General features: G+C 35.9%; 1 protein-coding gene across 3 annotated transcripts in view; it reads right to left on the bottom strand.

Annotated features, from left to right (window-relative positions):
* Positions 1-19940, bottom strand: part of Eip63E (cyclin dependent kinase Eip63E) — a 136771-nt gene that overhangs the window by 45707 nt on the left and 71124 nt on the right. The window lies entirely within an intron of this gene.

Genomic DNA, 19940 nt, shown 5'->3' with positions numbered 1-19940 from the left:
ACTTAAGGTTGTCATTAAGCTTTCACTTTTCTATGAACAAACCTAAACTATAGCTAGTTTTCCATTGCCTATATATGTATTGAAATATTCCCGATTAGTCTCATCATCATCATCAACCAATCACTGTTCCACTGCTGGGCACGAGAGTCCCCTCATAATGAGAAGGATCAGGCCAAATGCGTATTGGTAGACTTCACATACCTTTGAAATTTTTTTTATAAATCTCTCGGGAATGCAGGTTTCCTCACGATGTTTTCCTTCACCGTTTTAGTAAGTGATAATTAATTTCTAATACGCACATAACATTGAAAAATTAGAGGTGCGTGCCTGGGATTTGAACCTCGGACCCCGCGATCGAGAGGCCGAGTTTCTTTAACCACTAGCTCCCGATTAGTGTACAGTTGGGCAAATATGTAATATTGCAACAAATTATAATTACTTCGTTATAACAAGCCAAGATCAAACTCGCGTCCCGTTGTGGCGGTTGAGATGCGACTCCGCGGTGAAACTCGGGCGCTGTAATATGCAAATAGTTGATGAATTGTTGCCGAATTTGTACCGCGCAATTGACTTGAAATTTACTCGCCGCGACGCTGGAATCCAGTAAGTCGCCGGCGGTATTTTGTTAACCCACTTATGAACTTATGAATTCCGACGGTCCATAACAATTAAGGGAGATTTTTTATATTGCCTTGTTATGGTTAAATTATTTTTATATTTGTTTTCTTTTTAAGGCACATATTGAATGTCTATGTTATAATCCTTGAATTTAATAACCAATTTGTAACATAGTATTATTTGCCTCATATTCACTATAGTTATACTCGGTATGTTTTTCAATACTACTTTATATTAGTAACATGAGTCATTAAAGAAAACCGTGCTTTTCTTAGCCCATATGCCTTTTCAAAATTAATTTCATTAATTTAATATTTAAATTGCTATGAATCGCACATCACTCCCAATTGGACGGTTTAATAACTACTAATTAAAAAAGCTCCTAAAGTACTCGTTACATGGTTACTCATACTCATACGCTCGTTACTTATAAATTAGTTATTCTAATACATTTAAACGTAAACACAAGTGGCAGTTGACATGACAATTAATTAACGAGCGTCGAGGGTCTTTGTAAAGTTAGTACAACACGCGTAAGTAACGCGCGCACGTGTAGGAACACCTCGAAATAATGGTACGAATTACGAAAATTTCAACCCCGAATAATCCAGCCGTATTTCTTTTTACACGGCGCCATGCCACGCCACGTATCCGCGAGAAATTCAATTAATTAGCCTGTCAAAACGAAAGTGGGTTGCGCGCATGTCAATTGGATTCATTTGTCAACTTTGCGTCCCGAATTTAACGTGTAAAGGTGGGTACAGACTGCTGTAACGTTACATGCAATGTTACACACAGTGTTTACCGTCCACATTGTCGCAACATATCGTGCAATACCTAACGCGCACGTACCGTGCACACTACGCGCGCGAACAGTGCATTTCAACTCGTGCGCGCCGCGATCCGGAATTTGTTGGTTTTTTCGAACATCAACAATCATCGTGGCTAATATTTGGTCGTCACGATCCATTCTTTTCGGTGTTCTCGACATACTGAGCTATGTTCGCCGCGAGCATGCTGTAAACAGATGCGAGTGGGTACATGCTTAATTCATGCGTGCGCTGCGTCCACACTCATGAAATGCTTCTTTCATGTTACAATGCATGTTACGTTACAACAGTCTGTACCCACCCTAACGACGGTAGATACGTAGGTAGGTCGGTAGGTACGCGGGTAGGTAAGTAGAAATGTATTGACATTTCATTTGTTAGGTTAATTGGTATTCGATTTGTTTGGATGCTGAATATTCAACGGAAAGTAACAGCTTTATTTATTTTTAAAATGGACATCAAGTATGCCACCCTGATACGCTAGTTGAAGCTAAAGCTATCAGAGAGGCAAAACAAATAAACAACCTGAGTTATTTAAATCATTATAAACAATACGAAACAGGAAATTATACAAAAACTTTATATTTCTTATATAAAGAACATGTATTTGTTTTTCGTTATGGTTCGACTCTTAGCAAAATTTATTTTCGGAAAACTACAATTCTGAATTGAATTTTCTATTCGACGTAATATTCACGTTTCACAGAGTCATTTCCGGCTTTTCATAAATGCAGATCGTTTTGCAAAACGACATGGAACATTTGATAGAAGCAAAGGATTATAGGAAGTGGTTTCTATTTCTACTTTATCGAAATTACTTTGAACATCAGTAGGTACATAGTATAAAATATTATTTTCCAAAATAGTCTGTCCGTCTATCAGCCCTAATTCTATACGATGATGTTATTATTTAACACATGTCCAGTTTAATAAATTATCAATATTTTTAATGTAAATATTTAAATATCTCTTTTACAATGTAAACTGCCGACAAATACCACTAGCTTTTTGGGAGCCCTAACACAAAACAAGTTGGTCATTAAACATGCAATTACGAGTACTTATAGAATCCAAAACCACATACCTACATTACACGTACTACCTAATTATTTAATCGGGGCTTAAAAGACCGAGAAAGAATTATATCTGAGAAATTAGAATGTGTTTTATTACGATTACGGATATCCTTACACTGACCTAGTTAAAAACACACCGTACAGCTTGCTTAAAGATCCAATCGGATTAAACTTAAGATGAAATTTTCCCATAGTCCTTTACTCGTGGCAATTGTTTAAGTTTGGCGTCATCTATGTATAGTGTTATCAGATTAACCGCTTAATTCACTATCAATTTGTACTCGTAAGGCTTATCGTGGTTTATAAGCAAACTTTCAATGTAAACTAAGCTCACGAGTTGTTTTGGTCTGAACAAAACACATATTTAATCATTAAATTAAGATACTTCGGCAATTATAAGAAAAGCGATCGCGGTTAATAAATGCATACATACAAGGTTTTTGGAAATTATTATTTACCTACACACATTAGATATGTAACTTTAAAAAAATATTTTGCTGTGTTTGCGTACGTTAATAATTAAAGTAAGTGATTGATTGCTTTCAGAGCAGTTCCTGCTTCTAATATAATATAGAAGATAATAAAATCATCAAGGGATATAAGTAATAGTAAGTATAGTTAAATTATATATAGTCACTATACTAAGGAGACTTAAAACCATTATCTATAATGCATTAGGATTACAATGAACAATGGATTAGGCTGGGCTGCTCCAAGCTCCGACACAATACATAGTAACTACCTATACACATACAAACTGTATGATACCTTTTATTATCAAGGTAACCCAATCAATCATCTACTCTAATATGGTTTATAGTTTGTTACGAATATATATCTTCGTATATTTTTAATAAAACCCTACTCTATAAATCTGGAAGTTATTTTAATACTGCTTTTTTGTCAATGAAAAAAATCCCAAAAAATTCTAACGCCACTGTGAACAAAGTAGCTACAACAATAACTAATCTTAAATACGACTACGAGTACGTAGCTACAGTTGATTATATTATAAGGGGTATATAGAGCCCATGAGGACTAAGACGTACAGCCTTATGGTGGGGAAAACCCTTATTTTCGATAATATGTCTACCATAACCCTCACAGCACACCGTGACATAACAATATGAACGCTTCGCTTGTCGAATCTTAACGAACTCTGAAAACTAAACGTCATGTTCAATTACACCGACATTTTTATGACATTGCAGAGTGAATCCAGTGCACCTTTCTCATTCATGGTGCGAGCCGGTCCCTTCAATATCTATCGATTTACTAAACTGACTTCATCCCAAAATAGTTCTAAATTATCATATATAACAATTTCTTAAAATTCGCCACTCCGCATCATAAATCGGTAAAAAATTATGGGATCATTTACACTCTCTAAAATCGTGGAAAAATCAATGCGTTTTGGTGTATCGGTAGGACAGGGCCAAAATCGGTAGGTACCGAAACATCGGTAGGTTCGAGAACACTGCTTGCACCGAAAACGGGGCCATATGGCGGACCTACCTGCGAACTCGTCCTAGCTTTTTGTCTGACGATTTATTTGTTCCTTTGCACCTGTTCAACCGGAGCCGGCTTTTTGTGCGTCGTGAGCAACGGACGTTTCGAAGGGTACGTTTTTAACGCTCTCGATTACATCGATAATTATAAAAGACGCAAGTAAAAGATGAAAACAAATTGGTTACAGTAAAAAAAATAAAACTTTCTTAAGAAACAATAAGTACCTGATATATAAAACGAAGAGAATCTCGAATTCATTATTACATCTTCTCGATATAGGACGAGTCTGGCATTATTATATTATAGTATATGGTCAAAATTGGTCAACAATTCCCTAGGATAATTTGTGGCTTGTTTTAAAAATTATCCAACTGAAAACTCTGTTTTTTAATTAGGTTAAGGAGTAAAAAACAAATTTTGCGCCTTCTAAATTCAATCGAACAAAGCCTCAGAATTAATTAACACAACACGTGCTCCAGAGCAGCCGACGGCGGCAAGCCTCAGAGTAATTTCGGGCGAATTTAGTTCTTCTCCGAAATTTGTGAGCACAATCGCGGACAAATTGCGCGGCTTATCTTTTGTCTCGAACACTCACAGCTCACATACAGCTGCCGGCGAACCGATTTTCTGAAGCACTCGGTATTACGTAGACAAAGTAAGGCGACAACTCGTGCCCGGGGCGCGCCAGGCTACGTATAATTGAGACGGAGCTCGCTCCAGTTAGGAATGGCTCGCAATTCACGGGAATTAGCCCTTAACACACGTACCGCCCTCCCCAAACCGCGTATCGTTCATTAGGCCCGAGTTACGAGCACTCGAAAAGATGAGGCCGGCCGACCGTTCCCCGCGGAATGCGCTGCGAAAACCAGACCGTGTTGTTAAAATAGTAACAGCTTGTTCACACGAACGATAATTCGAGCAAACACACCTGAATGCATTGTAAATATCTTAGTGAAACAATGGTGATCGGGTATTTTCCGGGTTGGATTACGGTTGGATTAGTGGAGGTGGCACGTGCTAAGTCGATAAGGCTTACGTGTTGTTACAAAGAACAACGAAAGTATACGTTCACGTTTTGATGCAACAATTCCGTTCACTAACGATAATGACAAGGAAACAGTTTCCTTGTTTTCACTACATAACTTTTTATTTTATTTTTTATACGATTAGAGAAACAAACAGGCTTGCAGTACACATAATGATCACAAGTGGTCACTGTCGCCTATGGGCATGTATGACGATCCAAAAAATGTGCTGCGTCTCCTGAGGAGTGAGGACTAAGACCTCACACGTAAGTCAGCCGACATCCACATCCTTCTACCGAAACGCTGAACTGAACTTCTTCACGCTACTAATGGGTGGGGCGTTACAACCTCCCCAGTCAAAATATCGGACCGATAAATATTGGCAATATTTTATCGGACATATTAATCAATCTTAATTTTCCCGCGTCATATTTGACAAACGTTCGCCATTTGTCATGAGAAACGGCGTTTGCGTGAGTGGAATACCAAGTTGGATTGCGATCTTACCAAAGATAACTAATGTTCACAGTCGATATTTTAGTATTTATTTGAGATATATAGAAAAATATGGCTTCCAAAAGAGTATAAAAAGTAAAGTACAGTGTGTTGCTACACTTTAAGATAAAATTAAGACTTATAATCTTACCTACTGTTAAGTAAAAATTGCAAGACAAGTATTCGTAATATTTCGATTATCCATTATCCATGCTATGTTATCCATACAATGTAGTACCAAGCGCCTTGAATACCTTGTTCGACACTTTCATTGCCGGGAATTACGCCTTTGTTCAAGTTAAAATTAAGGTAACACCGTGTTTCTTTCCCGATCACGTTACAATAACATAGGACGACAATAGACCTTAAACTGCGTACGTAGAAGCCAGTATTGCACGTAAAGTATTAGATTACTGCAATAACTTGAGTTTAGGGATGGCGATTCGTTTCGAAAAAGACCGATTCTTGAATCGATTCGAATCGAAGTGTAATAAATCGATTGACAAAAAAAAATCGAGGCCCAGAGAATCGATTATCCAAAAATTTATCTTCGATCTTTACAACTTAAAAGGGCGAAGTAGGCGAAAAAAAGATCTTCAGGGCCAAACAAGCACTAAAATATGTATCCGTTAGCAAAAATATTCTATAACACATTCAACCAACTTCGAAAAGATCGACTTTCGATTTTCTAGGATAAAAGATCGGTCACTGAATCGGTCCATTACTGGAGATCAATTAAATAATCGAGTTTTTTGGCCCAATACATCGATGCTTCGATTCCGATCTCAGCCATCCCTACTTGCGTTCACGGTTGTACCGGGCCTCGTAATATGAACGTGACTCATAATAAACTCGGAACTGTTCAAGCTGAGGTCATAACACATAACTCACTGGTTTTATTGTCGCATGGAAGAAATGCACTGCAAAACAATAAATTATTCATCTGAGAATAGGAAACTTATCGACCCATAATATAATTATTAATATTTAATGCAATCAATTTGTTTTGTCAACTGGTCCGGATGTTCTACGCGGTGTTGTAGTAAACTCTTATTATTCAATTAATTATTCGATTCATGTTTGATCTCAAGATTATACAGATCAAGAACAGTATTACATAAAGTAAGACCGTATTAAGTAGGTACACGGAATAATGAACGATGAGATATCAGCATCATAAGCATTGTAATACTAGTGGTTGTTGGAATCACGTGACTTCATGTACGTATGCACATTACACATAAAATTTGTTCTGTGAAATGGGTATAATATAGACCAGGGTCGATAATTTTAAAACCAATTAAAATCGTAGTAGGATGAAACCCATTAGAAAAGGAGGGGAATATTATAAAAATGAAGGGAAAAATAATTTACGGGCGATCTGAGGTCGGGGAGGGGATGGGGGTGAGTCTTTAAGGGTAAAAAACGGTTTTTCTCGATTTCCGGCAAAACTAAAAGTCCTATCGAAAAAAGTCAAATGGCAAAGTTGTAGGTAATAAAAGGATCTAAAACTTTTGTATTTACACTTTTTTCACATAACCTCAAAATTTATGTGAAAAATTCAAAAAACCAAGTTTTTGGTTTTTTATTTTTATCTTTTACAAAAAAATTTTTTTTTTAACGAAATTTGGCGAAAACTTACCTTTTTATGTCCCAAATACGCTGTAATTTATTTGATTAAAAATATTTATTTTTTCACCTTATTTTGAATTAATATCGAAAAAACACCCTAATTTTCAATCGAAAACTCACCCGTCAAAATATCAGCTTTTTTCAAAAAGTTGGTATGTTTTCTGTTCGTTGAAATCTCTACTTTTTGATGGTGAAAAAAAAATATATGTTACTATAGTAAATCTTCTCAGAAAATGCAAAAAATCAAAAAAAACTCGAATTCGAAATTTTTTTTTTAATTTTTATAAAAAATTTTGAGCTATTTATTAAAATTACCACTTTAATTACTCGAAAAACATTAGATTACATGTTACATTGATAAAAAAAATTGCAAATAAGAATATACTACTATAATTAACAAACAAATCAGTTAATAAAATTAATATTTAATAAGACTTTTTTTGTAAAAGATAAAAATAAAAAACCAAAAACTTGGTTTTTTGAATTTTTCACATAAATTTTGAGGTTATGTGAAAAAAGTGTAAATACAAAAGTTTTAGATCTTTTTATTACCTACAACTTTGCCATTTGACTTTTTTCGATAGGACTTTTAGTTTTGCTGGAAATCGAGAAAAACCGTTTTTTACCCTTAAAGACTCACCCCCATCCCCTCCCCGACCTCAGATCGCCCGTAAATTATTTTTCCCTTCATTTTTATAATATTCCCCTCCTTTTCTAATGGGTTTCATCCTACTACAATTTTATTTCACTTTTTATTATTTTTAAAGGCTTCTACCCTAGTCTATAAATGAGAATTTAATCAGTTAATCTGATTTTGATGGAATTTTCACTGGAAGATAGAATTGAAGTTATTTTAACTACTACAAACTTACCAAAAGGTAGATTGAAAATCTTTAATCTTAAGACTTCACAAAGATGTATCTTATAGTCAAGATCGTTTGTCATATTGGTGTCGAGTTGCGGAAATGAACCGCATGACCGGCGACCTTGCGGCTGCGGTTTCATACCACTTGGCTAGCCGTTACGTTCGTAAGTACAGACCTACATGCGAATATCCTTACATATCGCAAGGTACGACTTACCTACGTGTGCATTGACACGTGTAAGTGTTAGATTTTAGTATATTGATGTTAAATATAAATTAATTAATTCTGATATGGAGAACATACGACTAGTACGAGTTAATCAGCTTCTTTACACAATAAAATTATGAAAGTTAACAAAATTATATGTATACGTAAAATCAATACTTTCTTATGTTCAAAAGCAGACTAAAATAAAGAAAATTTAAAAACTATCTTTAAGACAGTAAAAAATTACCTAGTTAATAACTGGTATTAAAATTTATGGCTAGGATTTTTTTTTTAAAATATAGTTTTTAAACCAACAACAGAATAAAAATATAAGATATAATATTATTCCGCGGTTGTATTTTATTATTTTAATGTTATTTGTATACTCTTCGTTTTAGCAACTTCAAGTTACTCAATGAACCTGTTATTTTACACAACCAAACCTCTCTGACTCATAAATGAATGACTTCTGAGATACGTCACCAACACAGACGGCCATTAAGGATCCCGAGGCAATTCGCAAATTGATGCCGATCACGTGATGTCACTCGACACGAATAAAAATACCTAGAATCTGAATGGATATAATCTTACAGCTATAAATAACTAGCGGAAACACTAGTGTGGGAATTACTTAAACACCGTGATTTTATCACAGCACCATCATTTGTTATTGCACGTATATTACTAACTAAATGGCAGGAAAAACCCTATTCCTAAACATAACTTCTATCTATCTGTCCGTTTGTGTGCCTTTAACCCCTCTATGGGGGTTTAAAAACCAAACCTGCCGATAATTCTCTGCATTAAAAAATTTCAAATTTAAATCAGTTTTTTTAATAAAAATAAAATAACAACAAAATTCGAATAACTAAAGATAGTTTAATCCACGGATATCCCGATTTACTTTACTTACGCAAATGAAAATAGTCCTTTTCCAACATTACCGGGCGGAACTAAGTTTCAATCGCGACCAACTTTGAAATGAGAAATGAGTGAATATTTAAATACTGTAGAAGTTCTGCAGCTCATTAGCGATGGTTGGCTAACTCACGACTTACTGACGCAAAAAACTTAGTTGAAACATTTGGATTCAAAGTTTAAACTAAAGTTATATTAGTTAAGTTAAAAATTACACTGCAAAACTGCAGTTTCCAGCGATGAGATGGTTTATATTCTATCTATCAGGTGGTTGACACATTTTATATTTCCAAGAAAACTTTTAACAAAAAAAATGCAACCGACTTCTACGTCAGTACAAAGTAAAAAAAAAATGATATAAATGTTGAGTTAGTACATAGTTCTGAAGTCGGTGCTCAATATATTTCGTTGGATAACGGCATAAACGGCGTGTCCGATATAAGCGCCGACTTTATACTAAATTTTTTTGAGCTTTTTCCAAAACTAATCCGTACAAATTAATAGAACATAAAACTATTAGCTATTTAGTATTCATTCAGAATTTTTATTCCGATATTTTGATGGAAATAGATAGAGCAAGTTATTTTAAAATCACAAACAAATACTTCAATTTCGTTTTCTGCACAAATTTTGATATTTTTACTCATAGAAATAAATCTGAAATTCGAAAAATTCCTAGCCATGAAATTAAACATGGAGGGATGGGATTAACGAACCGATCTCCAATATTCATAGAGGCGGCTCCCATGAATTGCAAAGTGAGTTGGGTTTGACATACGTCATGATGTCACGCCGCTAAAGATACAATCTGCTCACGTGTTGTGAATAATCGCATTCCTGAATGGGGCTTGTTATGTTCGATTGCGATCATCTCATGAATCTCATCTGACGTCACTCGCGCCTGACTTAAGACTGAGCTGCGTATCTGTCTTTAACACATTAATATTCCAATAGTCTTTAACATGTGAATATCTCATTCAATAATATCTTTCAATAATACGTAAGTATAGATTAGCGAGAAGTACACAAAAGGAGGCTTAAAATTTGATAATGAGATATGACTCAGCTCACCATTCGATGACTCGATAAAATCAAATTTATTAGTTATTCTTATCAAACGCTTCCTACAATAAGTTATATTATAGGGATGTTCCATACGGTACATACGAGTATTTCATACCTTATTTCTGTTCATTTTAAATAAAGAATATCTGGTAAATCTAAGTTACTTTAGTTACTGAGTGATTTATATATGTATTTTAAGCGTTTATTCCGAAACGATCGATACAAGACAGACAAGTGCACTTAAGACCGACATCAGCCGTTGTTACCGGCGTCATATAAGTTAGAATCGGATCCCGAACCCATTCCAACTTGTAACTACATTATATCGTTTTCAAAGGGATGACCGATGGCTCGAAGTTCTGAGCGGGTGTCAAAGTTGAGGAGGGCCGCGCGGCTGCGGTCAGCGCCGCTCTCGGCGATGGCTTATCGACTATCGGAGCTGATAAGACGTTAATGGGTTTTAATTCGATTTAATGCTGGAAGGATTCTTAGTGGTCGGACTGTGGTATAAGCTGCTGCTACAATTTCGTCCTCAGAGGCATTAACGCATCTGTGATGTAGGTTCTAATTTAACTGAACCTTAGTTGTTAAGTTGCAAGGATTATTTGCCATTTTCTTAAAATAATTTCTAGTCATAAGAGTTTTTGCATAAGCACGGCAAATTTTCCATACCAAGCAATATTGAACTTCTATTTATCTCAGCAACAAGCAACTAACTAAAATTTGCACAGTCAGCAAATCTGTACGGCTTTAGTCACCAAAACTATTAAGGACATTAGCTCCATTCTTCGGAAATATCTCATAAGCCAATCTTTTGACAGCAACATAAAAGCAGACCACAAAAGGTTTATGCACGGGACAAAGGAAAAATGGAGACATTTTGGCTATCGCTTTCACCTATTGAAAGAGATTTGTAGGTCACCGCTCTGTGACCAATCCATATGGCCTGTATAGAAATAGAAATAAATAAAATTCATATGTCTACAAATTATAAATGATCGCCATTTACAAACGTCCGAACTTCCGAACATGGATATGCCAGCTTTTTCAAAGTTTTCAACAGAAGAATTGAAGAAATGAAATAAATTTTACATAGCAGACTTTTGAACAAAGAACAACTAAAAATAAACTAGCATTTTGACTTTGATATAGGTCAAGGCGCCAGGCTCGACCTGTTTGTTCTCGAGGGCGAGACGGCTTAAACCAGCCATAGACGAATTGGCGCCTCTTAAGAAAATAAAATTGAAAACTGATATCTTGACTAGTAGTAATTACACCAAAGATATAAAAAGACGTAAAGTCCAACATTAATCGAAACTAAGGAATTCCAAGTCCAAGATTAACACTAAGTCTTGTTTCAGACGAGCTTAGCAAAGAAAATTTTGACCCGAAGACCCCAAATTTAGCAAAAGCCGCTGAAATTTGTAAGGCAATTTAATCAAAACTTTGCTTAGAAACAACAAGACAGCCACGTTTTCAGATATAGAGTTTAAGGTACCAGACAGGATCTGTTAGTTTTAGAGATTACGACGGATCAGTACCTAGACATTAGGTGGATTAATCCTTAATTAGTTTGTTGGTCTTAGAAGCCCGAACATAGCTTATCTTAGACAGTGAACTGGTCTTTTGGTAAATTAATAAAAGATATGAGCTGTACTAAACTGTCTCCAGTCCCAAAATCACATAGTTATTTTATGTACAATAAAAGGTTAGCCAGGCCAGGACCTATCATATGTTAAGTGGTCGATACCGCTCATGATATCTTTAATCAGCCAAAATTAGACATGCCACCAGGAGGAACTTGACGGTGAAAGTGCGTTGTTTATCTTCAAAATTAAATTGAAACGCCTCATATTAGTAAGGAGTATGTTAACTAAAATTGAAGACTGCCTTATAAAGATAACTACATTTATAAGGCAGCAATAAGCGTGGCAGTAGAACCGCTGTAGTGGAATAACGAATAGTTCTACCTTTTAGTGCAGACGCAAGTAATCCTATGTGTTTTCTTAAGTATAACAAACTGTTATTATATTATTTAGAACATATCTAGTCCAGTATATCTAGTCTCTTACTTCTTTTTTAAAGTGTCCCTTAATACCCAAATAGATTAAGATTAAACAACTCGAAAGGAGCACGCTAATACCTTTCGGACCAAACAGTTATTTTACAATATGAACAATAACTAAAGAATCTCCACGCTGTGAACCATTACAAATAACAATTAAACGATGACAAACCAACGTGTCTCATTCGACCGACCTACAGAATAATACAACGGAATGAATATTCATACACAGCTGACTACAGTCATAATATTCCGATAAATGTTGTTCTACAATTTGGAATGAGTGACATCAGCCGGAACATGGTCGCCGTCGAAACGTAGTCTGATATTTAAGTTACTAGCACAATAAATGTCACAAGTTGTTCCGTTCAATAAAATGTGTGGAATGCGGAAAAATGTGTAATCAATCAAACAGTTAATAGTAGAAAACCATGAGAAAATCTATCTTACAACGGATTGCGTGTTTGCTGCGGTGTTACTAAGTGCGAAATGTTTCATTAATCATAAGTTTCGCGCTTTTGCTAAGCCTTAGTGTTTTACAAGGAAAACTGATTTAAAATTACGTAAAAGTCTCCGAAACAACACGAATAACATTATGTATACAGAATAAAGTTAATAACTCTTTCCATTGTTAAATATTTTACTCGTAGTATATGAAGTCCTTAATGGGACTATTACTTTTATAGACAAGTAATTTGTGTATCACGCTTATATCGTTGTATAGACAATCCAAGCTCAAACTCTTGCTTCCCTTTAAACAAGCTCTAAAAGCACCAGAAGGAGCTAATGGTTGAACTTTTAAAGTATGAATAGGTGTAATCGCAATTGTATGAGAAGGTCAGCCTAATCCTATCGGTTACGTCAGCGTGAGTGGCAATTACGTGACGTCACGGACCCATTTCGCCGATAGGGCCGGAACCGCCAGAATCACGGCAAAAGGTTTAACTCCACGCAAATACGCCGGTCGGGTTATAAGTGCCTTTGAGTACCTAATCTATTCGGATGTCGTTTTTTGTTGTTACTCAATTGACGATCTTGTATATGTTACCAGTTTTATAGTAACCACTTACACGTGCCCACTCGTTCGTTTTATTTAGACGAATCGTACCATATCCCTGGGAAAAATTGCTTGTAGTAATGTAAATAATGACTTATATCTTGGCAACTCACTTCAATACCTAAAATCATTTAACCAAATAAAGTAGAAAGTCGCAGTAGGTTCGAAGTTATAGACAGATTAATTTTATGTATACCTTTACGGTATACCACTGAAAACACTAATGTAACTAAAATAATCATAAGCAATAAAAGCCTACATTACAGGTGCAAAAATAAGAATTCTTCTACAAATTGCCAAATAAAATCTAAAGAGGCGTCTCTATCCTCATTGTGTTTTAAGTATCTAATTTAACATTGTAGACAAACTATAGCAACTTGAATAGCTCGTTGAGAATGGCGCAACATTACAATAGCCTAAAGGTGGGTACAGACTGTTGTAACGCAATACAACAATATAATGTAATGCAATGTAACATGAAAGAAGCTTTTCACGAGTGTGGACGCAGCGCGCGCACGAATTAAGCATGTACCCACTCGCTTCCGTTTCCAGCATGCTCGCGGCAAACATAGCTCAGTCTGTCGAGAGCACCGAAAATAATGGATCGTCACGACCAAATATTAGCGACGATGATTGTTGATGTTCGAAAAAACCGACAAATGCCGGATCGTGGCGCGCACGAGTTGAAATGTTCTATTCGCGCGCGTTGTATGCACGGTTCGTGCGCGTACAGGGTCTACACTATGAGAATTCTGTTACATTGTATGATACATTGCGACAATGTGGACCGTAAATTATTTCACTGCGTGTTACATTGCATGTTACGTTACAGCAGTCTGTACCCACCTTTATCCTTGGTACGCGTTACAAACAGAAGAATTTTCCACCGGTTACCTCATGGAAATTTGTGAACTTACTGCAAATGATCTTTTAATAGCGCAATTTATTGTACCACTACCATTTATGAAAATCGTTTTTATGTAGTAGTTTGACATTCTGTCGCTTAAGTTAGAGGTCCTGGATTCTGATCCCGGCCACGCAACTCTTGTTTTTCGAAATTATGTAATGGATATCAATTATAACTTGCATCAACGGTGAAGATGAAATCTCTCTCAAATATACTACAGAGGGAATCTCCTAAAAACGAATTTTGTAAAAAGCAGGTGTGTGATGTATCTACCAATCGCATTTGGCTGGCATTTATTCATTGACTTAGGCAATTTATGACAGTAGACACATATGCAGCACTGCGACATAAATGGATTTATGATGAACGAAACGAAGCTGGATAGGCCAATTAACAACCTCGTAAACATTTCTTAGCTTGGTACAATGACGTGATGACGTAAAGGGTGTTTGTTACCTTGTAACAAAGTCTTAACGAAACTACCTTAAGAATGTGTGAAGCGTGGGTGTAGCACCACCTGACGTGTGCTCCACATGTGCGACCCCGCGCTAGAATGTCATTTGTTTGGATTTCCAGCGTGTCAATGTCACGTGACAGGCACTTATGAAAAATTCAGACAGCAACCATTTGAAGACAAGATAACACGTGACCAACACGTGACGTCAGCCGGAAATGTTCTAAGCAGATCTCTATATAGGTCATTTTTAATCCATGTCTATTTATAACTGTCCATATTTTTTGTCACTTTAATTTATAGCTAAACTGATATATCTGAGTAACTTATTAGTTAACATTTGTATGCATCATATAAGTGTTAAGGTAAACGTATCTGTGGTGACAGTTATAAATTACCACCTATTTTCTTGATGGCATTTTTATATTGATTTATGAACTATATTGTCACTATAAATATAAATGATCAATATACATTTCCGTATCTGAGTAAACGGTAACAATTTATTTGAACTTAATGCTACTGGCTGTAATAAATATTTTACAATATAACCACATTACAATAATAAGTGCCCTTATGTAGTAAGGTTTATACTTTTATAACTTAATAATTTAGTGTTATATGGTCACTCGACTTTGATAGTATTACGTAAATAATAGTTAATATTACGTAAATAAACAAAGATAAGAAGAGACAGATTACGAAGAATGCTCCAAATAAATTCCTAAACGGACTCTTATCTATTTTTATTCCTTTGGGCTTTAGTGCCCATTAGTGACAATACGCTAAGTTATGAGCTCATTGAAGCAAATATCGATCGTTAAGCAAAATGTAGGCTTCAGTCAAGGTCAAGTTGGAGGTACATTTTCTTTTCATAATATAGGAGTAGCGGATGAGCATGCAGCCCACCTGATGGTAAGTGGCTACTGCCGCCCGTGGACATCTGTAATCAACCCCAGATAGGATTAGATATTCCTACCTGAGGTCGGCCACAGATGCGCCGCCACCCCTAAGGATTAAGCTGGAACGCCTTGGAAAAGTATGTCTCCCTTGCCACACCCTTCAAACTAGAACACAGCAGCGCTTAACACTGCTGTTATGAGATCGATATAGGTGTGGAGGTGATGGTGCCAGAGTTGATCTATCACTATAAAAATAACAATACGCATAAGATATCGGTGCTTAAGCAGAACTTAGTCTCCAGTAAAGGTCAAGTTGGGCGTACATTACCGTATTACAAGCTCACATCGTGCTCCGTTTACATTGCGACACCGAGCGCCGGAACTGGGTCACCAGTTTTGCATTAGTTCGTGCGTTGTCTGTGACGATGTAGCAAATATTGGTCAAGCACTCCACATCCGCACCAGAAACTCATCCGCTTAATGTCAGTTGGAAATTCTGTTAGGCGGTTTGTTACAACGCTGCAACTACTTTTTAGACGTTAAGGGAGATTGATGAGAGCCATTAATATGTAACGAATGAACGCGCTTGCCGACATGATATCAAGACGATGAAGTTAGCAAGGCATGTTTACTTTATTTTTTGAAAATAATTCTTCAACACATCTTTATATTAGATAGCTGTAATCTTCTTTATGACTTTAGTCAAAAAATATGTTTTCAAAACATACTTAAACCGAAAATATTAAATTGAATGTACAAAGTTTTACAGAAATTTTCAGCTTAGTTCGAATCACACGGGAACAGTCTATTTTATTGGAATAAAATGTATATTACTCTTCGGCATACAGACTATTTGTACGCATCAATAAATCGCAACATTTCGCCATACTACCGTTGCGTGAAATAAACACAAACAACAAACAAATTTTCGCATTTAAAATATAAGTAGGGACAGCAACTTGGTACATATAATCTGCATACTAAATTAGAGTCAACACCAAAAATATGCAGTAAGTATATAGGTTAGTACATCCCCAAAATATATGTTTTCATTAAGTTGTGTGAGATTAACTATATCAAGGTAACAGGTATTGTGCTATAAATCAGTGGAGAATTTCCCAACAAGCTCTCCTAACGAAGGTTAAGTCTCCATCGTCTAAGTGCTTAAGTCGCTCTTGTCACAATTTTATCAAAGGTATTAATTTCAAGTTTAATCTACCGTATCTGGAGAAAGTTTTCGAAAGTTATCCGTCATTATAGCAATATCTTTAGCTTATTGGAACAGTGGCTCGTTATCGCATCATTTAGTTTAAATTATCCATCATAATTTAAACGTAGACATTATACTATTGATTTAATAATAACTAATAATATTATTACCTTTTATGTCTTAATTGTAACATTAATTATTATCATCTTTATTAAAAATAACATAAGTTAATGGTTCCTGTAAAATATTTTGTAATAAGTAATTTTAGTTTTAAATTTCGGTTCAACAACATCGACCAATTTTGAAGTGAATGAGTCATCGCATGAAATCCTGACCTGTTTTCATCCAATTCTATTTATTTATAATACCAAAGTTATCAGAATATGAATAGAAATCTATAAGGAGCGTCATCAGAAGTACCTACAGATTTAGGGTTAAGAAATACATACGATTCGTATACGACTCCAGACAGTAAACGTTCCAGACACGGGCCGTCTGAAATAAGATAATATTGTTCAATACAATATTATTGATAGAAACATTCCGTGCATAGTGCAGAGTCCCATTACCGTATATATAAATACGTTAACCGTTTAAAATATTTTGCTTGCAACGGCCCTTGTCTGGCACGTTGACTATTTGTAGATGTAAATAAAATTAACATTTAAATGTATGTACATACTATTGCGTATGTACAAAACCCAGAGCTTTCAGGTGCCTCTCAGTATCACAAACGACCTTTGTGCCGTCTAACGACACTGTAGATATCCCGCTCCATTGATTCGGAAACACCGCGCCTTGATGTACTACAGTTGTACACGAAGGTGATAGAACCCTTTGTAATTCGACTCCGGCAGCACCACCGCCACACCTATTTCTGCCAAATAACAGCAGTTTTAGGCGCTGCTGTGTTCTGGTTTGAAGGGTATGGTAAGGGAGACAGACTTTTCCGAGACGTTCCAGCTTAGTCCTCAGGGGTAGCGGCGCATCTGTGGCCGACCTCAGGTAGGAATATCTAATCCTATTTGGGGTTGATTACAGATGCCCATGGGCGGCAGTAGCCACTTACCATCAGATGGACTGCATGCTCGTCTGCTACTCTTATATTATATAAAAAAAAAGTTACAACATTATGATAATGTGATAAGATATCAATCGTAAAATGTAAACAAAAGTCTCAGAATCAAAGTCAAAACTTCAAGAACAGAAACTTATTAAAACTAGGAAGAAATTAACTCAAACAAACGGAGCCAGCGTTGTCTAAAAGTTAAAGTGAAATATCTTGTAGTTAACTTAACTAAAGTCTTCTAAACCCAACTTTTTTTCTGAAAAAGTTTTTACCCACTTCTTAATCTCTGTACATTATTCATAGATAATCTTCGATTTAATTAAGTCTTCTTAGTTTATAACGATAAAATTCCGGTTACTCCTCATCGCGCGAAAGTAAAAATCATAACATTGACATAGTTATCAATACCAGGCATAATGATAATGACATAATGAGGAGCTTACGGTAAACCGCCCGGCTAAGTTTACCAATAGGCGGGGCCGTTAACCTCTGGTTTAATGCAGGTACTCGCTTTAATGTGTTTGAGATTGTCTCGAGACGGGCTCCCGAGATAACGTCGACTCCGTAGCGATTACACTAGCATTATGTAATATTACTTGTGCTTCTGCAAGCCATAATTGAAAACGGTTCACAAGGAGTCGATGCATTTTTTACATGAAAACCCTTAATAGGTTTTCTTTAGTACTGCCAATAACACTGAAGACTGAAAGAGGTTTGAAGAATGCTACCCGAAGACGAGCAGCGAAGCAGTGTCCATACCAATCCGAAACGCAGAGGGTTCCCAATTCCATCGCTGATTTAGATTTATTCTGGATCTGGGTATTTGTGAACATGGCGACCACGATGCAGAAAATCTTAGTGTAGAATTAATATAGATTTTTTTTGATTTCATCTAATCTGAGCTTTTAAGTTCGTTCGTCCCACGCGACTTACAATTATTTTTGTAAGTTAATATAATAAATCACCAACGCGTGTGACCAACGTACACTAAATATTAATGTAGAATGCGGTGAGTGACTTCAAGAGGTGACGGTGCTATTGCCCCGGGCAGCGCAAGTCAGGGGCATTCATTAACCCGTAAAACAATTCAGGCCACGCAATCAACGCGATGGGGAAGACGCTTCACAAACAAACTGACATGACGACGCGTGACTCATTGAGAATTGTGTCACAATGTCTAACAAGTCGTGGTTTTTATCGGAATGTACTGGCTGTAGTGCAGTTCGCGCTCCTAGGCCAAGAGGACCGGGGAAAAACAAAAGGTAAACGGCCCAGCTGGAGCTATTTCTTCATATGTCTACTTTTCATGGATATGTATGGAACTATATTGTTACATCTAATTACGATTTTAATAAAAAGCATTTTTTTAAATTAGCCCATCATTAGATCACGCCTACCCCTAAACTACTTGTATAATGCTTGAATTAACATAATTAGAGTCCGAATAAAAAAACAAAAAGATTGACTGATGATTGATAGTAAACGTAAACAGTGATTACTAATAGAAGCAAAACCATCATCAAAGTAATTGTGGTAAGTTTTAAACATTTCTCATCGAAGCGGGTTACGTCATACAATTAAATCCAATTCCGTCAATAAACATTGAAATTAGTACACAAAATAATTCAGGCCAAGCAATCAGCTCCATTGTGAGACGCTATACAAACAATCTGACGGACAGACGAGTGAGTCATGCGATATGTGTGTCACGGAGTCCGTATGAGACGATGCAAGTGCGTTTTGTATATTAAGTGTTTGTTTTTATGTAATGGATGTATGTACAAGATTCAATATCTTTGAAATTACTTCTATTTTTGGATCTATTAATATAAAAAATATATTTGAATTGAATAAACAAACAATTTAACACTAAGAACTTAACAAATATTTTTGTCAAACATAATTTTACACTAACGTTTAATTGAATGTAGAGCAAAAGAAAATGCATTTGCTATAGATTAATTACTGTTACTAATTTTTAAACAAGCGAAAGCTTTCACATTATTTCTAAGTAGTGATTGGCGACAAGCCA

Source organism: Epargyreus clarus, unplaced genomic scaffold, assembly GCF_041222505.1.
Source record: "Epargyreus clarus isolate Ecla_fem2 unplaced genomic scaffold, WU_Ecla_fem_2.2 ptg000034l, whole genome shotgun sequence".
NCBI classification, from domain to species: domain Eukaryota; kingdom Metazoa; phylum Arthropoda; class Insecta; order Lepidoptera; family Hesperiidae; genus Epargyreus; species Epargyreus clarus.
The sequence above is the reverse complement of the archived record's forward strand: the minus strand, read 5'-3'. Positions and strand labels throughout refer to the sequence as shown.